The following is a 19228-nucleotide window of genomic DNA, read 5'->3' on the forward strand; positions in this document are numbered from 1 at the left end:
CTCAGAGCCTGAATCCTGCTTCAGATTCTGTGTCTCCCTCTCTCTCTGCCCCTCCCTTGCTCGCTCTTGCTCTCTCTCTCAAAAAATAAACATCAAAAGAAAATTTTTTAATGCAAGAGACAAGTGTTAGTGAGAATGTGGAGAAAAATGAACCCTTGTGCATAGTTGGTAGGAATGTAAATTGGTACAGCCATTGTGGAAAACAGTATGGAGGTTCCTCAAAAAATTAAAAACAGAAATACCATATGATCCAATAATTCTACTAGTGGGTAGAATTCCCCACACAGGGAAAACTAAACCACTAATTTGAAAAGATATATGCACCCCTATGTTTATTGCAGCATTATTTACAATAGCCAAGACATGGAAGCAACCTAAGTGTCCCATCTATAGACCAATGGATAAAAAAATCAGGTATACATACACAATGGAATATTATGCAGCCATAAAAAAGGATGGGATTGTGCCATTTCAGACAACATAGATGGACGCAGATCATATTATGCTAAGTAAAATAACTCATAAAGACAATTATCATATGATTCTCTCACAAATAGAATCTTTTAAAAAATGAAAAAGCAAAATCAGAATCATAAATACAGAAAACAAACTGTATACACACGCAATGGAATGTAAGTCAGTAAAAAAAAAAAAAAAATGAGATCATGCCATTTGTGATAACATGGATGGACCTAAAGGCATTATGCTAAGTGAAATAAGTCAGATAAAGAGAAATACCATATGACCTAACTTACACGTGGAATACAAAGGACAAAAACAAAACAAGAAACAAACTAAAATACAGAGAACAGGTGTTTGCCGAAGGGGAGTTTGAAGGGAGATGGGTGAAGCAGATAAAAGAGATTAAGAGATACAACCTTCCACTTATAAAATAAATAAGTCACAGAGGGTTAGGGTTAGGGTTACAGTCAAGAATTTGTAACAACACTGTATGATGACTCGTGGTAGCTGCAATTATTGTGCACATCAAGTAATATACAGAATTGTCAAATCAATATGTTGTATGCTTGAAACTGGTATAATGTTGTATATACTCAATAAAAAAGAAAAAAATGAAGGCTGAGTGATATAAGGAAGGAAATAACAGAGCAGAGCAGAAAGACATGAAATAATGACTAAAAAGACATTACAAATGATCAGTGAGACCTAGAGCTCTCTCTTTTGAAAGATAAACAAAATTGACAAACCTTCAGCTAGACCCATCAAGAAAAAGGAAAGACTCAAATGAGAAATGAAGAGGAGGGGCACCTGGGTGGCTCAGTTGGTTAAGTGTCTCTTGATTTTGGCTCAGGTCATGATCTCACAGGTTCATGAGATCAAACCCTGCATCCTGCTCATGCTGATAGGGCAGAACCTGGGATTCTCTCTCCCTCTCTCCTCTCTCAAAATAAACTTAAAAAAAAAAAAAAAAAAAGAAATGACGAGGAAACAAAAATATACCACAAAATATACCACATATACCACAGAAATACAAAGATTCTTAAGAGACTACCATAAACAATTATATGCCAACAAATTAGACAACCTAGAAAAAAAAAAAAGGTTAAATTCCTAGAAATATACAACCTGCCAAGACTGAGTCATAAAGAATTTAAAAATCTAACAGATCAAGGTTGAATCAAGAATCAAAAACATCCCGACACACAAGAGTCCAGGATCAGCTGGCTTCACTAGTGAATTCTAACACTTAAAGGAGAATGAATTCCAATTCTTCTTAAGCCTACACAAGACAGAAGAGGAGGGAACACTTCTAAGTTCACTTTATAAGACCGACATTATCTTGATACCAAAACCAAACAAGGGTGCCACAAGAAAAGAAAATTCCAAGCCTATATTCCTGATGAATATAGATGAAAAATCCTTCAATAAAATTTCAGCAAATTGACAATATAGTCAAAGGATCTTACTACACAATGAAGTGGAATTTATTCTTAGGGATGCAAGGATGGTTCAACATTGCAAATCAATATAATACACCACATTAGCAAAATGAAGGGTAAAACCATACGAATTACTATCTTGTGCACCTGAAAATAATATAGCACTACAGTAACTGAAATTAAAAACTTTTAAAAAATCACAAAAAAGTCACACACCTAAAGTGTGACTTTGGCTGAGGTCATGACCTCACCGTTCATGAGTTCAAGCCCCACATCAGGCTCTCTGCTGTCAGCACAGAGCCCGCTTCAGATCCTCTCCCTCTCTCTCTCTGCCCCTCGCCCACTCATGCTCTCTCTCAAAAATAAACATTAAAGGGGCGCCTGGGTGGCTCAGTCGGTTAAATGTCCGACTTCAGCTCAGGTCATGATCTCACGGTCCGTGGGTTCGAGCCCTGCGTTGGGCTCTGTGCTGACCGCTCAGAGCCTGGAGCCCATTTGAGATTCTGTGTCTCCCTCTCTCTCTGCCCCTCCCCTGTTCATGCTCTGTCTCTCTCTGTCTCAAAAATAAATAAACGTTAAAAAAATAATAAAAAAATAAATAAACATTAAAAAAATAAGAAAATCAATTTAAAAATCACAAAAACCCATATGATCATTTTAATAGATGCAAAAAAAGCATTTAATAAAACCCAACACTGATTCATGATAATAACTGTCAACAAAGTGGGTATACAGGGAATGTACCTCAACATAATAAAGGCAATTTATGACAAGCCCATAAATACCATCATACTCTGGAGAAAAGCTGAAAGTTTTTCCTGTAAGATCAGGAAAAAAGCAGCAACTCCCACTCTCATCACTTTTATTCAACATAGTATTGGAAGTCTAGCCAGAGCAAGAAAAAATAATGCATCAAAATTGGAAAAGAAGTAAAAAATGTCACTATTTGCAGATGACATTATAGGATGTATAGAAAACCCTACAGACTCCACCAAAAAACTATTAGAACTAATAAATGAATTAAGTAAAGTTGCAGGATGCAAAATCCATATACAAAAATCTATTGTGTTCTATACACTAATAATGAATTGTTAGAGAAATTAAGAAAACAGTCACATGCACAATTGCATTAAAAAGAATAAATTACCTAGGGGTGCCTGGCTGGCTCAGTCAGTAGAGCATGCAACTCTTGATCTTGGTGTTGTGAGTTTGAGCCCCACACTGGGTGTAGAGATTACTTAAAAATAAAATATTTTTTTAAATTTTTTTTAATGTTTTTAAATTTATTTTTGAGACAGAGAGAGACAGAGCATGAACAGGGGAGGGGCAGAGAGAGAGGGAGACACCGAATCTGAAGCAGGCTCCAGGCTCCGAGCTGTCAGCACAGAGCCTGATGTGGGGCTCGAACTCACAGACTGCGAGATCATGACCTGAGCCAAAGTCGGATGCTCAACTGACTGAGCCACCTAGGTGCCCCAAAAATAAAATATTTTTTGAAAAAGAATAAAATACCTAGGAATAAATTTAATGAGGGAGGTGAAAGACCTGTATGGTGAAAACTATAAGACAGTGATGAAAGGCACTGAAGACAAAGAAATGGAAAGATATTACATGCTCACGGATTGGAAAATATCCATACTATCCAAAGCAATCTACAGATTCAATGCAATCCCTATCAAAATTCCAATGGCATTTCTCACAGAAATAGAATAAACATTCCTAAAATTTGAATGGAACCACAGAAGACCTTGAATAACCAAAGCAGTCATGAGGCAAAAGAACAAAGCTGGAGGTATCACACTTTCTGATTTCAAACTGTTATCAAAATTATACAGAGCTAGAGTAATCAAAAAAAAAAAAAAAACGTATGGTAGGGGCGCCTGGGTGGCTCAGTTGGTTGAGTGATCGACTTCAGCTCAGGTCATGATCTCACAGTCTGTGAGTTCAAGCCCCACATCGGGCTCTGTGCTGACAGCTCAGAGCCTGGAGCCTGTTTCAGATTCTGTGTCTTCCTCTCTCTCTGCCCCTCCCCCACTCATGCTCTGTCTCTGTCTCAGAAATAAATAAACCTTAAAACAAAAACAAAAACAAATACATATGGTATAGACACATGCATCAGTGGCACCTAATAGAGAGCCCAGAAATAAACTCATGTATTTTTGGTGAATTAATTTATGACAATGGAATTAAGAACATACAACAGGGAAAGAACAGTCTCTTCTATAGATGGTGTTGGGAAAACCGGACAGGCATGGGTGAAGAAGTGAAAACGGAGAAAAAAAAAAAAAAAAAAGAAGTGAAAACGGACCGCTATCTTACACCATATACAAAAATTAACTCAAAATGGATTAAAGTCTTGGGGCGCCTGGATGGCTCAGTCGGTTAAGCGTCCAACTTTGGCTCAGGTCATGATCTCACGGTTCATGGTTCAAGCCTTGTGTCAAGCTGTGTGCTGACAGCCTGGAGCCTGCTTCTGATTCTGGGTCTCCTCTCTCTCTCTGCCCCTCCCCCACTCATGCTCTGTCTCTCAAGAATGAATAAAAAAATTCATGTTAAAAATGTTTTTAAAAATGTTAAAAAAATTTTTTTTAATGGATTAAAGACTTGAGTTTAGGGGCACCTGGGCGGCTCAGTTGGTTAAGCATCCAACTTCAGCTCAGGTCATGATCTTGCAGTTCATGGGTTCAAAGCCCATGTCGGGCTCTATGCTGACAGCTTGGAGCCTGGAGCCTGCTTCTAATGCTGTGTCTCCCCCTTTCTCTCTGCCCCTCCCCTACTCATGCTGTCTCTGTCTCTCTCAAATATAATCACTAAAAAAAAAAAAAAAAAAAGGTTAAGGGGCACCTGGGTGGCTCAGTCGGTTAAGCATCTGACTTTGGCTCAGGTCATGATCTCACAGTTCATAAGTTCAAGTCCCGCCTCGGGCTTGGAGCTTGGAGCCTGCTTCGGATTCTGTGTCTCCCTCTCTCTCTGTCCCTCCCCTGCTTGTTCTCTCTCTCAAAAAATGAATAAACATTTAAAAATTTAAAAAATGTATCAAGAGAGAGAGAAAAATCAAAACCAGGAAATATTAGTTCTAGTTTTGGAAAAGATGAAATAAACACAATTTGGCTCATCTGTCCCACTGAGTGAAGGAAGGTATAAAAAGCTTGGACACAATGCCTGGAACAGCTATTTGAGGAATCCAAAAATAAATAAATAATTGCAGGTAGACTGATGAAAAACCTCAGATTTCAAAGTACCACCAAACAGGCAGCAAATTTACCGGTTTTTCCCCCTCTGGTATAACCTGGCCTGGACTCAATGCAGTTGAAAATCCAAAAGTAGGTATCAGCAACAACAGACCTTGTTCCCAAAGATGCCCTCAGATCTTGGCACGAGCAGTAGGTAGTCAGGCTCTCAGTCTTAAGTGAGAGAGAGAAATACCAGTTTTTTGTTTTCTGCATTTTTCTATACCGCAGCCTTCAAGAGATCTCGTGGCAGCCGTGAGACACACCAAAGACCTTGAGAACTGGACCAAGACCTTGAGAACTGGACCATAAGCTAGATGACCCTCTAGGTAGAACGGCTTCTAGGTAGAGACATAAAGAAGCTGCATAGGTTGTGAAAATTCACATTGAAACCACAACCCGCAGAATGCAGACTGAAACTCTTGAGCTGATTCTACCTGGTCAATTGCCCGGTAAAAGAAAGAGACCGCATTCTCTATAGGATTTAAAGGCCCAGAGTGTCAAAGTATTAAAAATGTCCAGAACATAATCCCAAACCAATCAATTATATGAGCAACAGAGCTTGGGCTTGTGTATGACAAGAGTGTAGTATAAGTACGTGACAGTAAGGGTTTTTTTAATTGTAATGTAAGTGCTTGAATTTGTGAATCACTCTGGGCTTGCTCCTTGGTCTGTGCTTTGCCCTGCAAGAAAAGGGGGATAAAAGGGGCACCCGAGTGGCTCAGTGGGTTAAGCATCTGACTTCAGCTCAGGTCACAACCTCATGGTTCATGAGACTTTAACAAGGTCTTTCCAATTTTGGACGCTTAATCAACAGGACCACCCAGGTGCCCCTCAAAAATTCTTCTACACCCAGAAGAGAAATGGGGGTTTCAGGGCAAAAAGTGCCTCCCAAATTGGAGAATTACAAGCAACTGAATCACAGCATTCTAGATAGAAACCAATGACCACAAACCTCTGTGGCAACAAGTACCAAAATAGAGAACACTGAACTGTAACAGACAAATTGGTGAAGGCCAGCAAGGGCAAATCTGACAGGTAAAAATTCCAGTTATTGACAGCACATCCCCCCCGCCATTTGTGGATTTTACCTGTAGGAGCTCAAGCAGCTTCTCACCACAAATGTTGGAGAAAAATTCCCTCAAACTTCCGGAAGGGTGAAGGTAAAAGGAATCATGTTGTTAAACGCCAGAGCATCCTAACCTTCTTAACGAGGTCGGCCCTCACGAGAAACTATTTAACCGGAGTCTGACCTGCTGGGGATTTATGGGAGCCTAACTCACCTGCAGGAAGGGATAGACACAACTCCACCCCCGGATAACCTCCACGTGGGAGATGGAAAACACCTCCAGCCAACTCCAGCAATCCCATCCCACCAAAGAGGGAGAAAAACAGGGCCACGTGTGAAATTCACAATTCAGAGGCAAAACGTCACCAGAGAATGAGATCTACTCATAGGTCTATACAGTGCTTCCCTTTCCACCAAACCTTACTACTATCAGCTAAAGTCTTACTTATGGCAGTTTTTTTTACCTAGTTGTTTATAATCAACTATGAAAAAAAATGTAAAACACACTAAAAGGGGAAAAATGCATTTTGAAGAGATGGTACAAACATCAGAACTAGACTCAGAGATGGCAGGCATGTTGGAATGGTCAGCCCGGGAATTTAAAACGACTGTTACTAAGATGCTATGGTCTCTAATGGATAAACTAGACAGAATGTGGAAACAGATAGTCAATATTTACAAAATCCACAAATACTACATTATAAGAAAATATTTTGAATTTTGAGTCTAACTTTGAAATAGGAAACTTCCGGGGCGCCTGGGTGGCTCAGTCGGTTGGGCAGCCGACTTCGGCTCAGGTCATGATCTCGCGGTCCGTGAGTTCGAGCCCCGTGTCGGGCTCTGTGCTGACAGCTCGGAGCCTGGAGCCTGTTTCGGATTCTGTGTCTCCCTCTCTCTGACCCTCCCCCGTTCATGCTCTGTCTCTCTCTGTCTCAAAAATAAATAAACGTTAAAACTTAAAAAAAAAAAAAAAGAAATAGGAAACTTCCTGTAAAAACACAACTCGCGCACCCTGACTTAAGATGAAACTGGAAACCACAGCAGTCCTCAAAAACATAACACCATCTGATGCTTGCTTCAAAATCATTCCAAGAAAAGAAAACAAACCGCAATAACTGGCGACAGCTACTCCAGATGCAGATAATGTAGCCAGTGAATTTTCTCTTATATGAAAGAAACCATTCTGCTCATATGGAAATACTTTTAAAGTTTATAAAAAGGGGGAAGGCACCTGGCTAGCTGTCAGAAGATCATGTGACACTTGATCTCTGGTGGTGAGTTTGAGCTCCATGTTGGGCATACAGATTTCTTAAATTAATACAAATTTTAAAAAGGGGTGGGGCGCCTGGGTGGCTCAGTCGGTTAAGCGGCCGACTTTGGCTCAGGTCATGATCTCACAATCCGTGAGTTCGAGCCCCACGTCGGGCTCTGTGCTGACAGCTTGGAGCCTGGAGCCTGTTTCAGATTCTGTGTCTCCTTCTCTCTTACCCTCCCCCGTTCATGCTCTGTCTCTCTCTGTCTCAAAAATAAATAAACGTTAAAAAAAATTTTTTTTAAGGGTAGGGGAATACTCCTATGTTCACATAAAAAACAGATGGAGTAAGAAAAGAATATTACATGCTAATGTTAATCAAACATACAAAAATCTCTAAAATACCAGTACATAGAGTACATTCCAAAAATTTTAAAATATGGGACACCTGGGTGGCTCAGTCATTAAACGTTCGACTTTGGCTCAGGTCATGATCTCACAGTTCGTGGGTTCAAGCCCCATGTCAGCCTCTGTGCTGACACCTCCCCTCCAAGCTTGGAGCCTGGACCCTGCCTCAGATTCTATGTCTCCCTCTCTCTCTGCCCCTCCCCCACTCTCTCATACTCTCTCGCTCTCAAAAATAAACATTAAAAAAATTTTTTAAAGAAAATTTAAAAATATAATTCTTTAGGGGTGCCTGGGTGGCTCAGTTGGTTGAGCGACCAGTTCTTGGTTTCACCTCAGGTCATGACCTCACAGTTCATGAGTTCAAGCCCTAAACTGGGGTCTGAGCTGGTGGCTCAGAACCTGGTTGGGATTTTCTCTCTCCCTCCCTCTCTCTGCCCTTCCCCCACTCATGCATATGTATGTGTGTGTGTGTGTGTGTGCACTTTCTCTCTCAAAATAAATAAACTTAAAATATTGTAATTCTTTTTTTTTTTAATTTTTTTTAACGTTTATTTATTTTTGAGACAGAGAGAGAGAGAGAGAGAGACAGAGCGTGAACGGGGGAGGGGCAGAGAGAGAGGGAGACACAGAATCGGAAGCAGGCTCCAGGCTCTGGGCTGATGGCCCAGAGCCTGACGTGGGGCTCGAATTCACGGACCGCGAGATCGTGACCTGAGCTGAAGTCGGACGCTTAACCAACTGAGCCACCCAGGCGCCCCTAAAATATTGTAATTCTTTATGTCCAAGTTGTGTTTCCCTAGAATTACAAGGTTGCTCTAACATTGGAAATTCAACCAATTCACCACATTTGTTTTTTAAAGAGTCCTTTTATGCATTTATTCATTCAAATACTGGGTATCTGTCATAGGGAGGTACAGTTCTAAGGACTTGAATTAGATCAGGGAACAAATTTCATCATTTCAGAGGAATCAGAGGAATGCACATAATTAACTCAGTGATCATTCATGAGAAAGCCTCCCTAAACTATGAAAGATAAAATTTATAACAACATTAAAGCAAATGGTAAAGATGGAATATATATCCCATTGATATTAACAAGAGGTATGCCGATTTAATGACTTCCAGTCATTAAAAAGTCTCCATTTTTCTGGAGATTTTATTTAGTCAGTAAAACAAGAAAAAATACAAATGATCTAAGGATTGAAGTGGAAAATTAAAACTGTCGTTATTTAAAATGATGCAATTGCCTATGTGGGAAACCCAAAAGAATACATAAAAATAAGAATTTTAAAGAAAATTTAGCAAGGCTGCTGGATATATTTCAATATATAAAGACCACCTGCATTTTGTATACTGACAATCAGAAAATCTAAATTAAAATGTATGAAATACATGTGTGATAAAATTATACTAAGAAAATTTTTAAAATGCTTAACACTAGATCTAAAACCATGCACAGCTTTTGTGGGGAGAAAATTACAAAATATTGAACCCCTTTGAAGAAAACTTAAATGGGGAGAATCATCTTGGTCTTGGATTGGAAAGCCCAATACAAAAAATACTGCAATTCTTGGGCACCTGGGTAGCTCAGTTGAGCACCTAACTCTTGAGTTTGGCTTAGGTCATGATCCCAGGGTTGTGGGATCAAGCCCCAAGTCAGGCTCTGCATTGTGCATGGAGCCTGCTTAAGATTCTCTCTCTCCCTCTGCCCCTCTCCCCTCCTTGCATTCTTTCTCCCTCTCTCTAAAATAATTTTTTTAATTAATTAAAAAAATACTACAATTCTAAAAATGATTTAGATTCAGCAAATGTCTAATCAAAAGTGACCAAGTAGGGGCGCCTGGGGGGTCAGTCGGTTAAGCACCCGACTTCGGCTCAGGTCATGATCTCACAGCTTGTGGGTTCGAGCCCCACGTCTGGCTCTGTGCTGACAGCTCACAGCCTGGAGCCTGCTTTGGGTGCTGTGTCTCCCCCTCTCTCTGCCCCTCCCCTACTCACAGTCTCTCAAAAATAAATGTTAAAAAACATTTTAAAAAAGTGAGCAAGTATTCTTGGAGAACCAAAAAACAACCAAACAAAACCCCAAAACCTGATACACAAATATAAATGATCTCCCACAACTTCCTGATAATACAAAGGAACTGCACAATGCAAGGACTAGATCATTCTATCTTCCAATTAAACTGGCTATCTGTGAGCCATCAGGGACATAAAAGTTTTAACCAACGTCCTTTCGAAGAGCCTTGAATTGTGTATTTTCTTTAATGTTTACTTATTTATTTTTGGGAGTGAGAGAGAGCACAAGTTGGGGAGGGGCAGAGAGAGAGGGAGACAGAGGATGTGAAGCAGGCTCTGTGTGAGAGCCTGATGTGGGGCTCAAACCCATGAACTGTGAGATCATGCCTTGAGCTAGAGTCGGACTGTTAGCTGACTGAGCCGCCCAGGTGCCCCATCAAACTGTGTATTTTGAGAAATGAAATGTGTGCCTTGGTTACTATTAGTAATGTCAATAATGTCAAAGGAAATGCGGAGTGACCCGACAAGACTGTGTATTGTGGCCTCCAATACATGCAGAGATATGTAATTTAGGTATCTGTGAGGCAAGAGATTCCCAGAGTTCTTGGCCCAGAAGAGGTCAATATTTAGGCAATGGCTCAACAGTTCAATAAACATGAAGCTAGGGCCATTTATTCACCAGGATATCCAGAGCCAAGATGACTGCCTGGGATTTGGCCGGGTGCAATGTTTCTCAGGATCCTTAAGTTTATTTATTTATTTTGAGAGAAAGAGAAGAGAGCAGGGGAGGGGCAGAGAGAGAGGGAGAGAGAATCCCGACCAGGCTCTACACTGTCAGCACAGAGCCCGGGGTGGGGCTTGAACTCACAAACTGTGAGATCATGACCTGAGCTGAAACCAAGAGTTGGATGCTTAACAGACTGAACATTCCAGGAGCCCCGTGGAGTCCTATTTTTTATTAGCAACATCCTGGTTAAGAGATAGAAATCAGTAACATTCTACTGTGCCCCATCACATATGATGGTTAGCAGTGGAATTCATATAGTCCATGAACTCTCATTACTGTTTACTACCCAGGTAGCCAAGGGGTAGATGGATGGATGGGTGGATGGATTTACCTACTTATGCACTTATTTTCAGTTTTAAGAAAAGGCAAAACTGGGTTATTTAATTTTGAAGCAGTGGAGATAAACACCTCTTTAGTAATGGGGTTTACATGAGTTTTAATCCTTGGTGGCCTTGTTGTAACTTACGTTGGGCCATATTATTTTAACAAAGAATTCACAGGGTCCTATCTCATCAACAAAACTTGTAAGTGCCAAAGAGTTACCTTAATTTACATTTATTATTTATTGTTGTCATAGATATATCCAAGATGATACATTTTAGGGCAATAGGTAGGTATTAGGGAAATTCAGGCAAGACTACAGTTCAAGTGAGGCATACCTATTAATCCTCTATTTTTAATTACTTTTTAAAGATAATAATGGATACAATGTTTACATTTGGTGTGATCCCCAGGTATAACTATGTTTGAGCCACAGTACTGATTAAGTCTATGAAGCTTTTTCAATTAGTGCATTTTAGCAAATGTTAATTTAGAAATTACGTTGAAGAGGCACAAAAGCCAATCAATGTCCCTTTTATCTTTTTCTTACATATTTTTTGAGTATATAAATTCTATCACATAGTGATCATACATTTGATTATTACATATATAACCAAGTTATATAAATTCTTAGTATATGAAAAATTTTTTTAAATTTTTTTTTAACATTTATTATTGAGAGACAGAGAGACACAGAGCGTAAGCAGGGGAGGAGCAGAGAGAGGAGGAGACACAGAATCCGAAACAGGCTCCAGGCTCTGAGCTGTCAGCACAGAGTCCGACGCGGGGCTCGAACCCACAAACTGTAAGATCATGGCCTGAGCCGAAGTCAGTCACCCAACCAACTGAGCCACCCAGGCGCCCCAGTATATGAAATTTTAATATACACATTTTGGAATTCTAATTGGACCTAATAATGGGACTTTGTTTTAATGATTATAGAATTTATTTCGATTCTATATTACAATATTATGTATAAACATTTTTTATTTATTTACCTTTTATTTTCTCCCCCGAACCTAGGGATTTGTTGTTTTTAAAATCAATAAGTAATCTAAGAGCACTATGGTTTCTATACCTGGAACCTGCCCTGTACATAAAATTTAAAGATCTCTTTTTGGGGGGCAGAGAGTGCTTCCCCAAAAAGCTGCAATCTTTACTTTTTTTTTTTTCCATTTAGTCTCCTGACAATGATTGTTTCCCTTAAAAAAAAAAAAAGAAAAAATGGGGCACCTGTGTGGCTCAGTCAGTTAAGCGTCCGTCTGACTCTTGATTTCAGCTCAAGTAATGATCTCACAGTTCATAGGATCAAGCCCTGCTTTGGATTATCTCTCTCCCTCTCCCTTTGCCCCTCCCTCTCTCTCTCTCCCTCAAAATAAATAAATAAATAAACATTAAAAAAAGAACTTAAAAACCACAAAAAGGTATTTACCTGATAAGCTCCTGTGGTGGTCCTGAGTGGCCCCCATTGTGACCATCAGCCTCTCTTTCTAGGCTATCCCTATCAACTTCAGAGGGCCTGAGATCTAAATCCAAGAGAAAAATAATGGCAGAATCCAGATTTTGTGATAATTTGGTTTGCAGGAGAATGCTTTTTAGCATTCTGGTCAGCAGCAGCACTCGAGAGTGCCCACATACACTGACCAGGAGATTGACATCCTCATATGAGCTGAGAAACCTCCTCAAAGGTCTTAGGGAAGCAAAAACAAAATGCCCCCCCCCCTTTTTCATTATACATTGCGCCGCCAGTCTCCATGGATGGGATCTTTTCTTTTTCCCACTAAGAAAAAGTTGTGATAGAAGCAAACATCAAAAAAGGGATTTGCCTTTAAAGCAGCTTATACATTTTTGAAAGCCAGGGTTATCCATAGGGTGGGCCCCCTCCACCTAACTACTGATGAATGAGATGGGCCTGGCCAAATTTCAAGTCAAAAAAAATTTTTTTAATATTTATTTTTGAGAGCGAGACAGAGCACGAGCAGAGGAGGGGAAGAGACAGAGAGGAAGACACACACTGAAACAGGCTCCAGGCTCCAAGCTGTCTGCACAGAGCCCGATGCAGGTCTTAAACTCGGGAACGGTGAGATCATGACCTGAGCCAAAGTCAGACACTTAACCAACTGAGCCACCCAGGCACCCCAGCAAGTCAAGTGGGTGAGTGTTTCCCAAGGGTCACAATTCCCAAGGACAGTCAACAGCTTTTAATGGCCTGTCAGTGGAACACATATTCACATCAGACCTACTTGTCCATCAAAGTAGATTTCTCACAAAGGGCCACCACCTGGGGTTCAATGCCTTGCTCCTAAGGCCTCCTTGGTGGTGCTCTAATGGCACTGATTTCAGGCTAGTGGACCAGTCTCAGCACCGTCACCGTAGCCTGAGGATAACCACTCTGTGCTTCCCACTCTCCAGGAGGCCTTCACTGTGCCTCTTTTAATATATGCCAATTGTCCCTAGATGCTTCTGTGATTTCCCATCCAGTAGGACATCTTTGTCATTAATAAAATGTTGACTGGGGGCCTCTCATACACCCAATCATAGTAACTATACAAAGCAAGAATCTGGGATCAATCTCTTACCACCATTTAGGTTGGAAAACCATGAAAGGACGTGCAGACACAGCACAAGGCAGTAAAGGCCAAAGTGCAAGTTCACCAGTAGCCAGTACTACTCTCAGGCAGAACTTGCTGTTTGGTGTAGTCAGTGAGCCAAGAGCAGCCTAGAGGCATGCACCCCACTAAAACACTGAGTCACCTTGTGCCAAATGATTTGTGCTGGGGTCTTAAATTATAAAGGTGACTGGATGGTAACACAGGTTAATGCCACTGAAAGTTTATCATGCACAGTCCCAAGAGAAGGGGGCACACCAGCTAACGCAGGATCACATAGGGAAGCACCAGGTCAGGAGGCAGAAACAGGAGTGAAGGGAAAGCATAGGTCAGGGCTGTGTTGGGGGTTCCTGCAGGAAAGGCAAGACAGACCAAGGTAAAGCTAAACATTGTGTCATCTGAGTAATTCCAGGGGGCTCTGGATCATAGGAGTTGCCTGCTACCTAGCCCTAGGTTGATTTAGGGCAGGAGGAATATTGGATCAGAGTGTGGCAGTTAAGATAAAGGAGGTGATTGGAGTATGGGCTCTGGAGTGGTTGGTCTGCATATGAAAGGTGAGCTTCCAAGGAAGTTATTTACCATCTTTAAGGATTAGCTAGTCCTGCCTTTCCCTCTGGAGACAGTCATTAGCTGAAAGGTAAACCAAGATGGCACTTACAAGGACAGCAAAACCTTGGATTGTGAGTAACTTGTTCTGTGAGTGTTCCGCAAGAGGAGCAAACCTTTCTAATACGTTTTAACTTGATAAATGAGCGATGCCTTGCAATACAAGTAGTGCATCACGCCAAACATCACATGATCACAAATGAGCCAATGGTTCTCTCTCCTTCTCTCTGCGGGACTGTGGGTGATTGTCTCCCATGCTCTGATGCTCAGTCCCAGGCGAGGTGTTTGGCAGAAATCAGTGATTGTTCAGAACACTGGAAGATGCCCACAACTGGCACTAGTGTAGTTTTTGTCACTTCAAAGCACCTAGGGACAGTCCTTTGCTTTTCCATACAAGAGTAAGCTTGGGATGGGAATGCTTTGCTCCATTCTAGGTCAGCCTGCCTGCAGACATGGACCCTTTCCTCTGCTGTCCTATTGCCAGTTACATTAAATACAGTATATGACAAGAGTTCATTAATACAGTACTATAGTCAACACCCATAATAGTGAAAGTCGTTCCTACACAATAACCCTCCTCTCTTGCCTCCCTCACACCAGCCAAGAAGGCTTTCAAAGTTAAATCCAGGTTAATTTATTTTTCTTTATATTTTGCATTTTCTTTACCATTCTGTATTATATTACAGTATTACAGTCATTTTTATAGGAATATTTTGGGGTTGTGGAATGAATCATCTGAGTCTCCATGATTTCTTATGGGGAAACCCACTTTGATATACAGTACTGTATATCCAGGAGCTATGGAGGAAGAAGCAATCTGATGTAATGTGCTTTCTTCTCAGGGTGCACTGCTGACAGTTCTACCAGCTCTCTGAGCTTCACAGGGCCCCCCGCCCAACGCAGCATGATAAAGCATGCAGACTGGGGTACAAAGCCAAGACACGTCCTATATTGGATTCGTGTGCGACACAGTGGCCCAGTTTCTAAGGGTGCAATCTATGACAAGCCTGTCCACCATGGTGTTAACCAGTCAAATTTTGCCCAACGCCTTCAGTCTATTGCAGAAAAGAGAGCTGAATCCCACTGTGGGGGCTCTGAGAGTCTTGAATTCTTACTGGGTTGGCGAAGATTCCACATACTAATTTATCGAGAAACCCTGACACCCGGTTGATCACCAAACCAGTCCACAAGCATAGGGAGATGGGAAGGCCAACATCTGCAGGGGCAAGAGCCGTGGCCTTGGAAAAGGTGACGAGTTCCACCACACTATTAGTGGTTCTCACCAGGTGGCATGCAGTGGACCCAATTCTCTCCAGCTCCATTATTACTGCTAATCTAACATTTGTAAAATTCTTACCTAATAAACAATTTATGTCAAAAAAACAAATTAGCTAGTCTTGGGAGGGGCAGTCATCTCTTGCCAGGCAGCAAGACCCCAAAGATGTTAAAGCAATATAATACACAGAAAATTAAAAATATGATGAATACAACGGCTAAGCCAATGTCCAAAAACAATGGTTTCCTCCTGAACGGAAGAAGGTGATGCAAGAAGGACGACTCACATGGGTAAGGCAATCTTCCACCTTACTTATCTGGAAGGTGGATACATATGGACCCACCATTTTGTACTTATTAGCAGCACTTAAGGATCTTCACACAATTTTCTGTTTGCATGCTAGAACTATAAAATTTGAGAGTGGAAAATACCAGGGGCACCTGGGTGGCACAGTCAGTTGAGCATCTGACTCTTGATTTCAGTTCTGGTCATGATCCTGGGGTCATGGGATGGAGCCCCACATCAGGCTCCGTGCTGAGTATGGACTCTGCTCAGGATTCTTTCTCTCTCTCTCTCTCTCTCTCCTTCTGCCCCTCCCCCCCCCACTCTCTCCGTCTGTAAAATTAAAACAGGAAGAATAAAGTCACAGAGTCACATTAAAAAGTCACATTAAAATAATGTAGCATAGGTGGTGCACCTGGCTGTCTCACTCGGGAGAGCATAACAACACTTGATCTTGGAGTTGTGATTTTGAGCCCCACATGGTGGGGGTTGGGGGGAGAGTAGAGTTTATTAAAAAAAAAAAAAAAAAAACAGGAGGAGGTACAGCAGAAGAGTCAAAGAGATGGCAGCATGAGACAGACTTGGACTGAAGTTGCTGGCCTTTAAGAAGTAAAAAAAGATCCACCAAGAAAGGAAAGTGTGAGGCATCTAGAAGCTGGAAAAAGCAAGGAAACAGATTCACCCCAAGAGCCTCCAGTCCTGTTAACATATTGATTTTAGCTCAGTGAGACCCTTTTCAGAGTTCTGATCTCCAAAACTGTAAGCTAGTAAAATTTTTGTTGACTTATGACATCATTTGGTGATTTGTTACAGCAGCAATAGTAAATTCATAACACATTGTAAAGCTGGAATATTAAGGTATAGATTGTGAGGTCAAAGAGAAGCACTTACCTTTATTCAGGATAGAATGGACAGGGCAGAACAGGATGGACAACGCATATACAAATTTCTCAGAAATCTATTCCAAGAAGACTTTGGCACACCCTGTTCCACAAAGTCAGCTTTTGAAAAGGTCCCCAATGACTTTTATGGTTAAATCCCATCCTCATTTAACTCCCCCAATCAGCATTTGGTATAGTTGAGCAAGTCACTGCTCCTTGCTTTGGATTAATGGATTAAGACACCAATCTTAATCTACTCCTGTACCATGGGATCCTACTTCTCAATTCACTTGCTACTTCCTCCCATGACCCCAACTGCCAAAGTGTCCCAGGGCTTGCCAATCCTCAGGTGAAATTATCTAACCTAATGGTTTTAAGTGCCGCCTATACACTGATGACTGAAACATAGGTGCTCAGCCTGATGAGCTTTGTCTTCCCATGTACCAAGAAGTCTACACACAAGTAGGTCCAATGGCTGAGCAATGATACCAGGAGGAGAAGGCATCTCTTGTGTTTCAGCCATTCCACATTATCTGTGGCTTTTGTCCTCATAGTACACATCACCTAAACTCCAGGAATGTACCTGATTTCCAGGAAGGAAGGAGAAAGAATGGAGGCCAATCATTGAAGAGAAAAAGCCATTGGAGACTGTTCCCTTTTTAACAGCTTTCCCAGAATCCACACTGATGACTTCTGCCTACTTCTCACTAGCCAGGACTATGAAATAAGTCTTCCCATAAACCCAAGGAAACCTGAGAAGTAGGAATATTTTTTTTTTTAACGGTATGCCTGGAGATAATCTGGATTCTATTTATAAGGGACCAAAGGACAAAGAATATTGAGATGACTAGATACTACTTGCCATACAAAGCCAGAGAGAAATTTCCTATAAATAACCAAATAAGGATATATATATAAAGAGCCCATTTTATAACCCACTTGCAAATATACTAGAAAGCAGTACCTAAAAACATTTACAAAATGCTCTTACATTGCCAATTAAACTTCCAAATATCTCGTAATTCACTGAAGACTTATATAGGGAAGTCTTTAGAGGTGAACCATAATGAAAACACCATTATATGAAATGAGTATGATATTACAGAAATTCTCTAGAGTGTCTTTATTTTTTAAATGTTTATTTTTTGAGAGAGCACATGCGACTGCAGGGAGGGACAGAGAGAGAGACAAAGAGAGAGGATCAGAAGCCAATTCCACACTATCAGCACAGTGCCTGACACGGTGCTTGAACCCATGAGCCGTGAGATCCTGACCTGAGCTGAAGTCCGACACTTAACTGACAGAGCCACCCAGGCGCCCCGAGCACTCATGAGTCTCTTAAGGGATGTGTGTTTACCAAAAATCATTCCCACAACTTTACATTCATTCAGCTTCTTTCCAGGGTGGGTTTTCACACACAGATTAAGATTTATAAGATGGATACACCATTTCCCATGAACCCGATAACCACAGTTTCTCTCCACTATGGATTATCATTTTTTACTAAAGGTCAAAAGCCAAAAACCACACACACACACACACACACACACACACACACACACAGGCATTTCCCTTTGCTGCCTCTGTAAGATTATCAAAGATTATCAAAGATTCGCTTATGGGGCAGAAGTAAAGTTTTCCCGCATTCATCTTACCATCAGAAGGTTTCTCTCCACTGCATGTTATGACTTACTCATTGACACCTGAACAATTTTCAGCACTTCTCACAGTCATGAGTCTTCTTGCATATGAAGCAATCAACAATTTCTGAAGGTTTTCCCATATTCCTCATATGTATAGAAATCTCTCCACTGTTGAGTTTTTACATGTTGAGTTCTTAAAATTACTGTAAGTCTTCCTGTTGTCTTTTACATTTTTAGGGTTTGATGCCAGTATGAAGTCTCAGGTGGATATTAAGGCCTCAGCACTAAGGTTTTCCCCACATTTCTTACATACAGATGGCCGATCCCTAGAGTGAGCTATGTGCTATCAAAGCATGTGAACATATTTTAAGCTGTATCTCGTTCTTACCTTCACATGACTTTTACAGTAATCTCTTATTTATTTATTTATTTATTTATTTATTTTATTCATTCATTCATTCATTTATTTACTGCACATGCTAATGGTAGGGGCAGAGAGGGAGAGGGAGAATCTCAAGTGGGCTCCATGCACAGCACAGAGCCCGATGATGTGGGCTCATCTCACAACTGTGAGATCATGACCTAAGCCAAAATCAAGAGTCAGGTGCTTAACCAACTGAGCCACCCAGGTGCCCCTCTTAGTTATTTTTACATAATCCGAGATCAAGAGTCACATGCTCTACCAACTGAGCCAGCCAGGCGCTCCTGAGTTTTACAGAAATTTTAGGTACGTAAAATTAATGTTAGCACAACAACAAAGACTCTCCCACACTCCTTGTAACTGTAGGGTTCTCTCAAGTGTGAGTTCTTACATGGTCTGTAAGGTATGAACAATTACTGCTCTCCCACATACATTATACGAATGGGAATTCTGCCCCAGGGAAGTTCCTATCACATAAGGATGAAAAATGAGTAAAGCGATCTCACATTCTTTAATTTCATAAGGT

General features: G+C 41.0%; 1 protein-coding gene and 1 pseudogene across 3 annotated transcripts in view; one reads left to right on the plus strand and one right to left on the minus strand.

Annotated features, from left to right (window-relative positions):
• EIF3G (eukaryotic translation initiation factor 3 subunit G) overlaps window positions 1–19228 on the minus strand; it is a 767140-nt gene that overhangs the window by 495116 nt on the left and 252796 nt on the right. The gene's annotated exons all lie outside the window — the stretch shown is intronic.
• LOC125928729 (60S ribosomal protein L15-like) lies at window positions 14114–15559 on the plus strand (annotated as a pseudogene).

Source organism: Panthera uncia, chromosome A2, assembly GCF_023721935.1.
Source record: "Panthera uncia isolate 11264 chromosome A2, Puncia_PCG_1.0, whole genome shotgun sequence".
Lineage (NCBI taxonomy): Eukaryota > Metazoa > Chordata > Mammalia > Carnivora > Felidae > Panthera > Panthera uncia.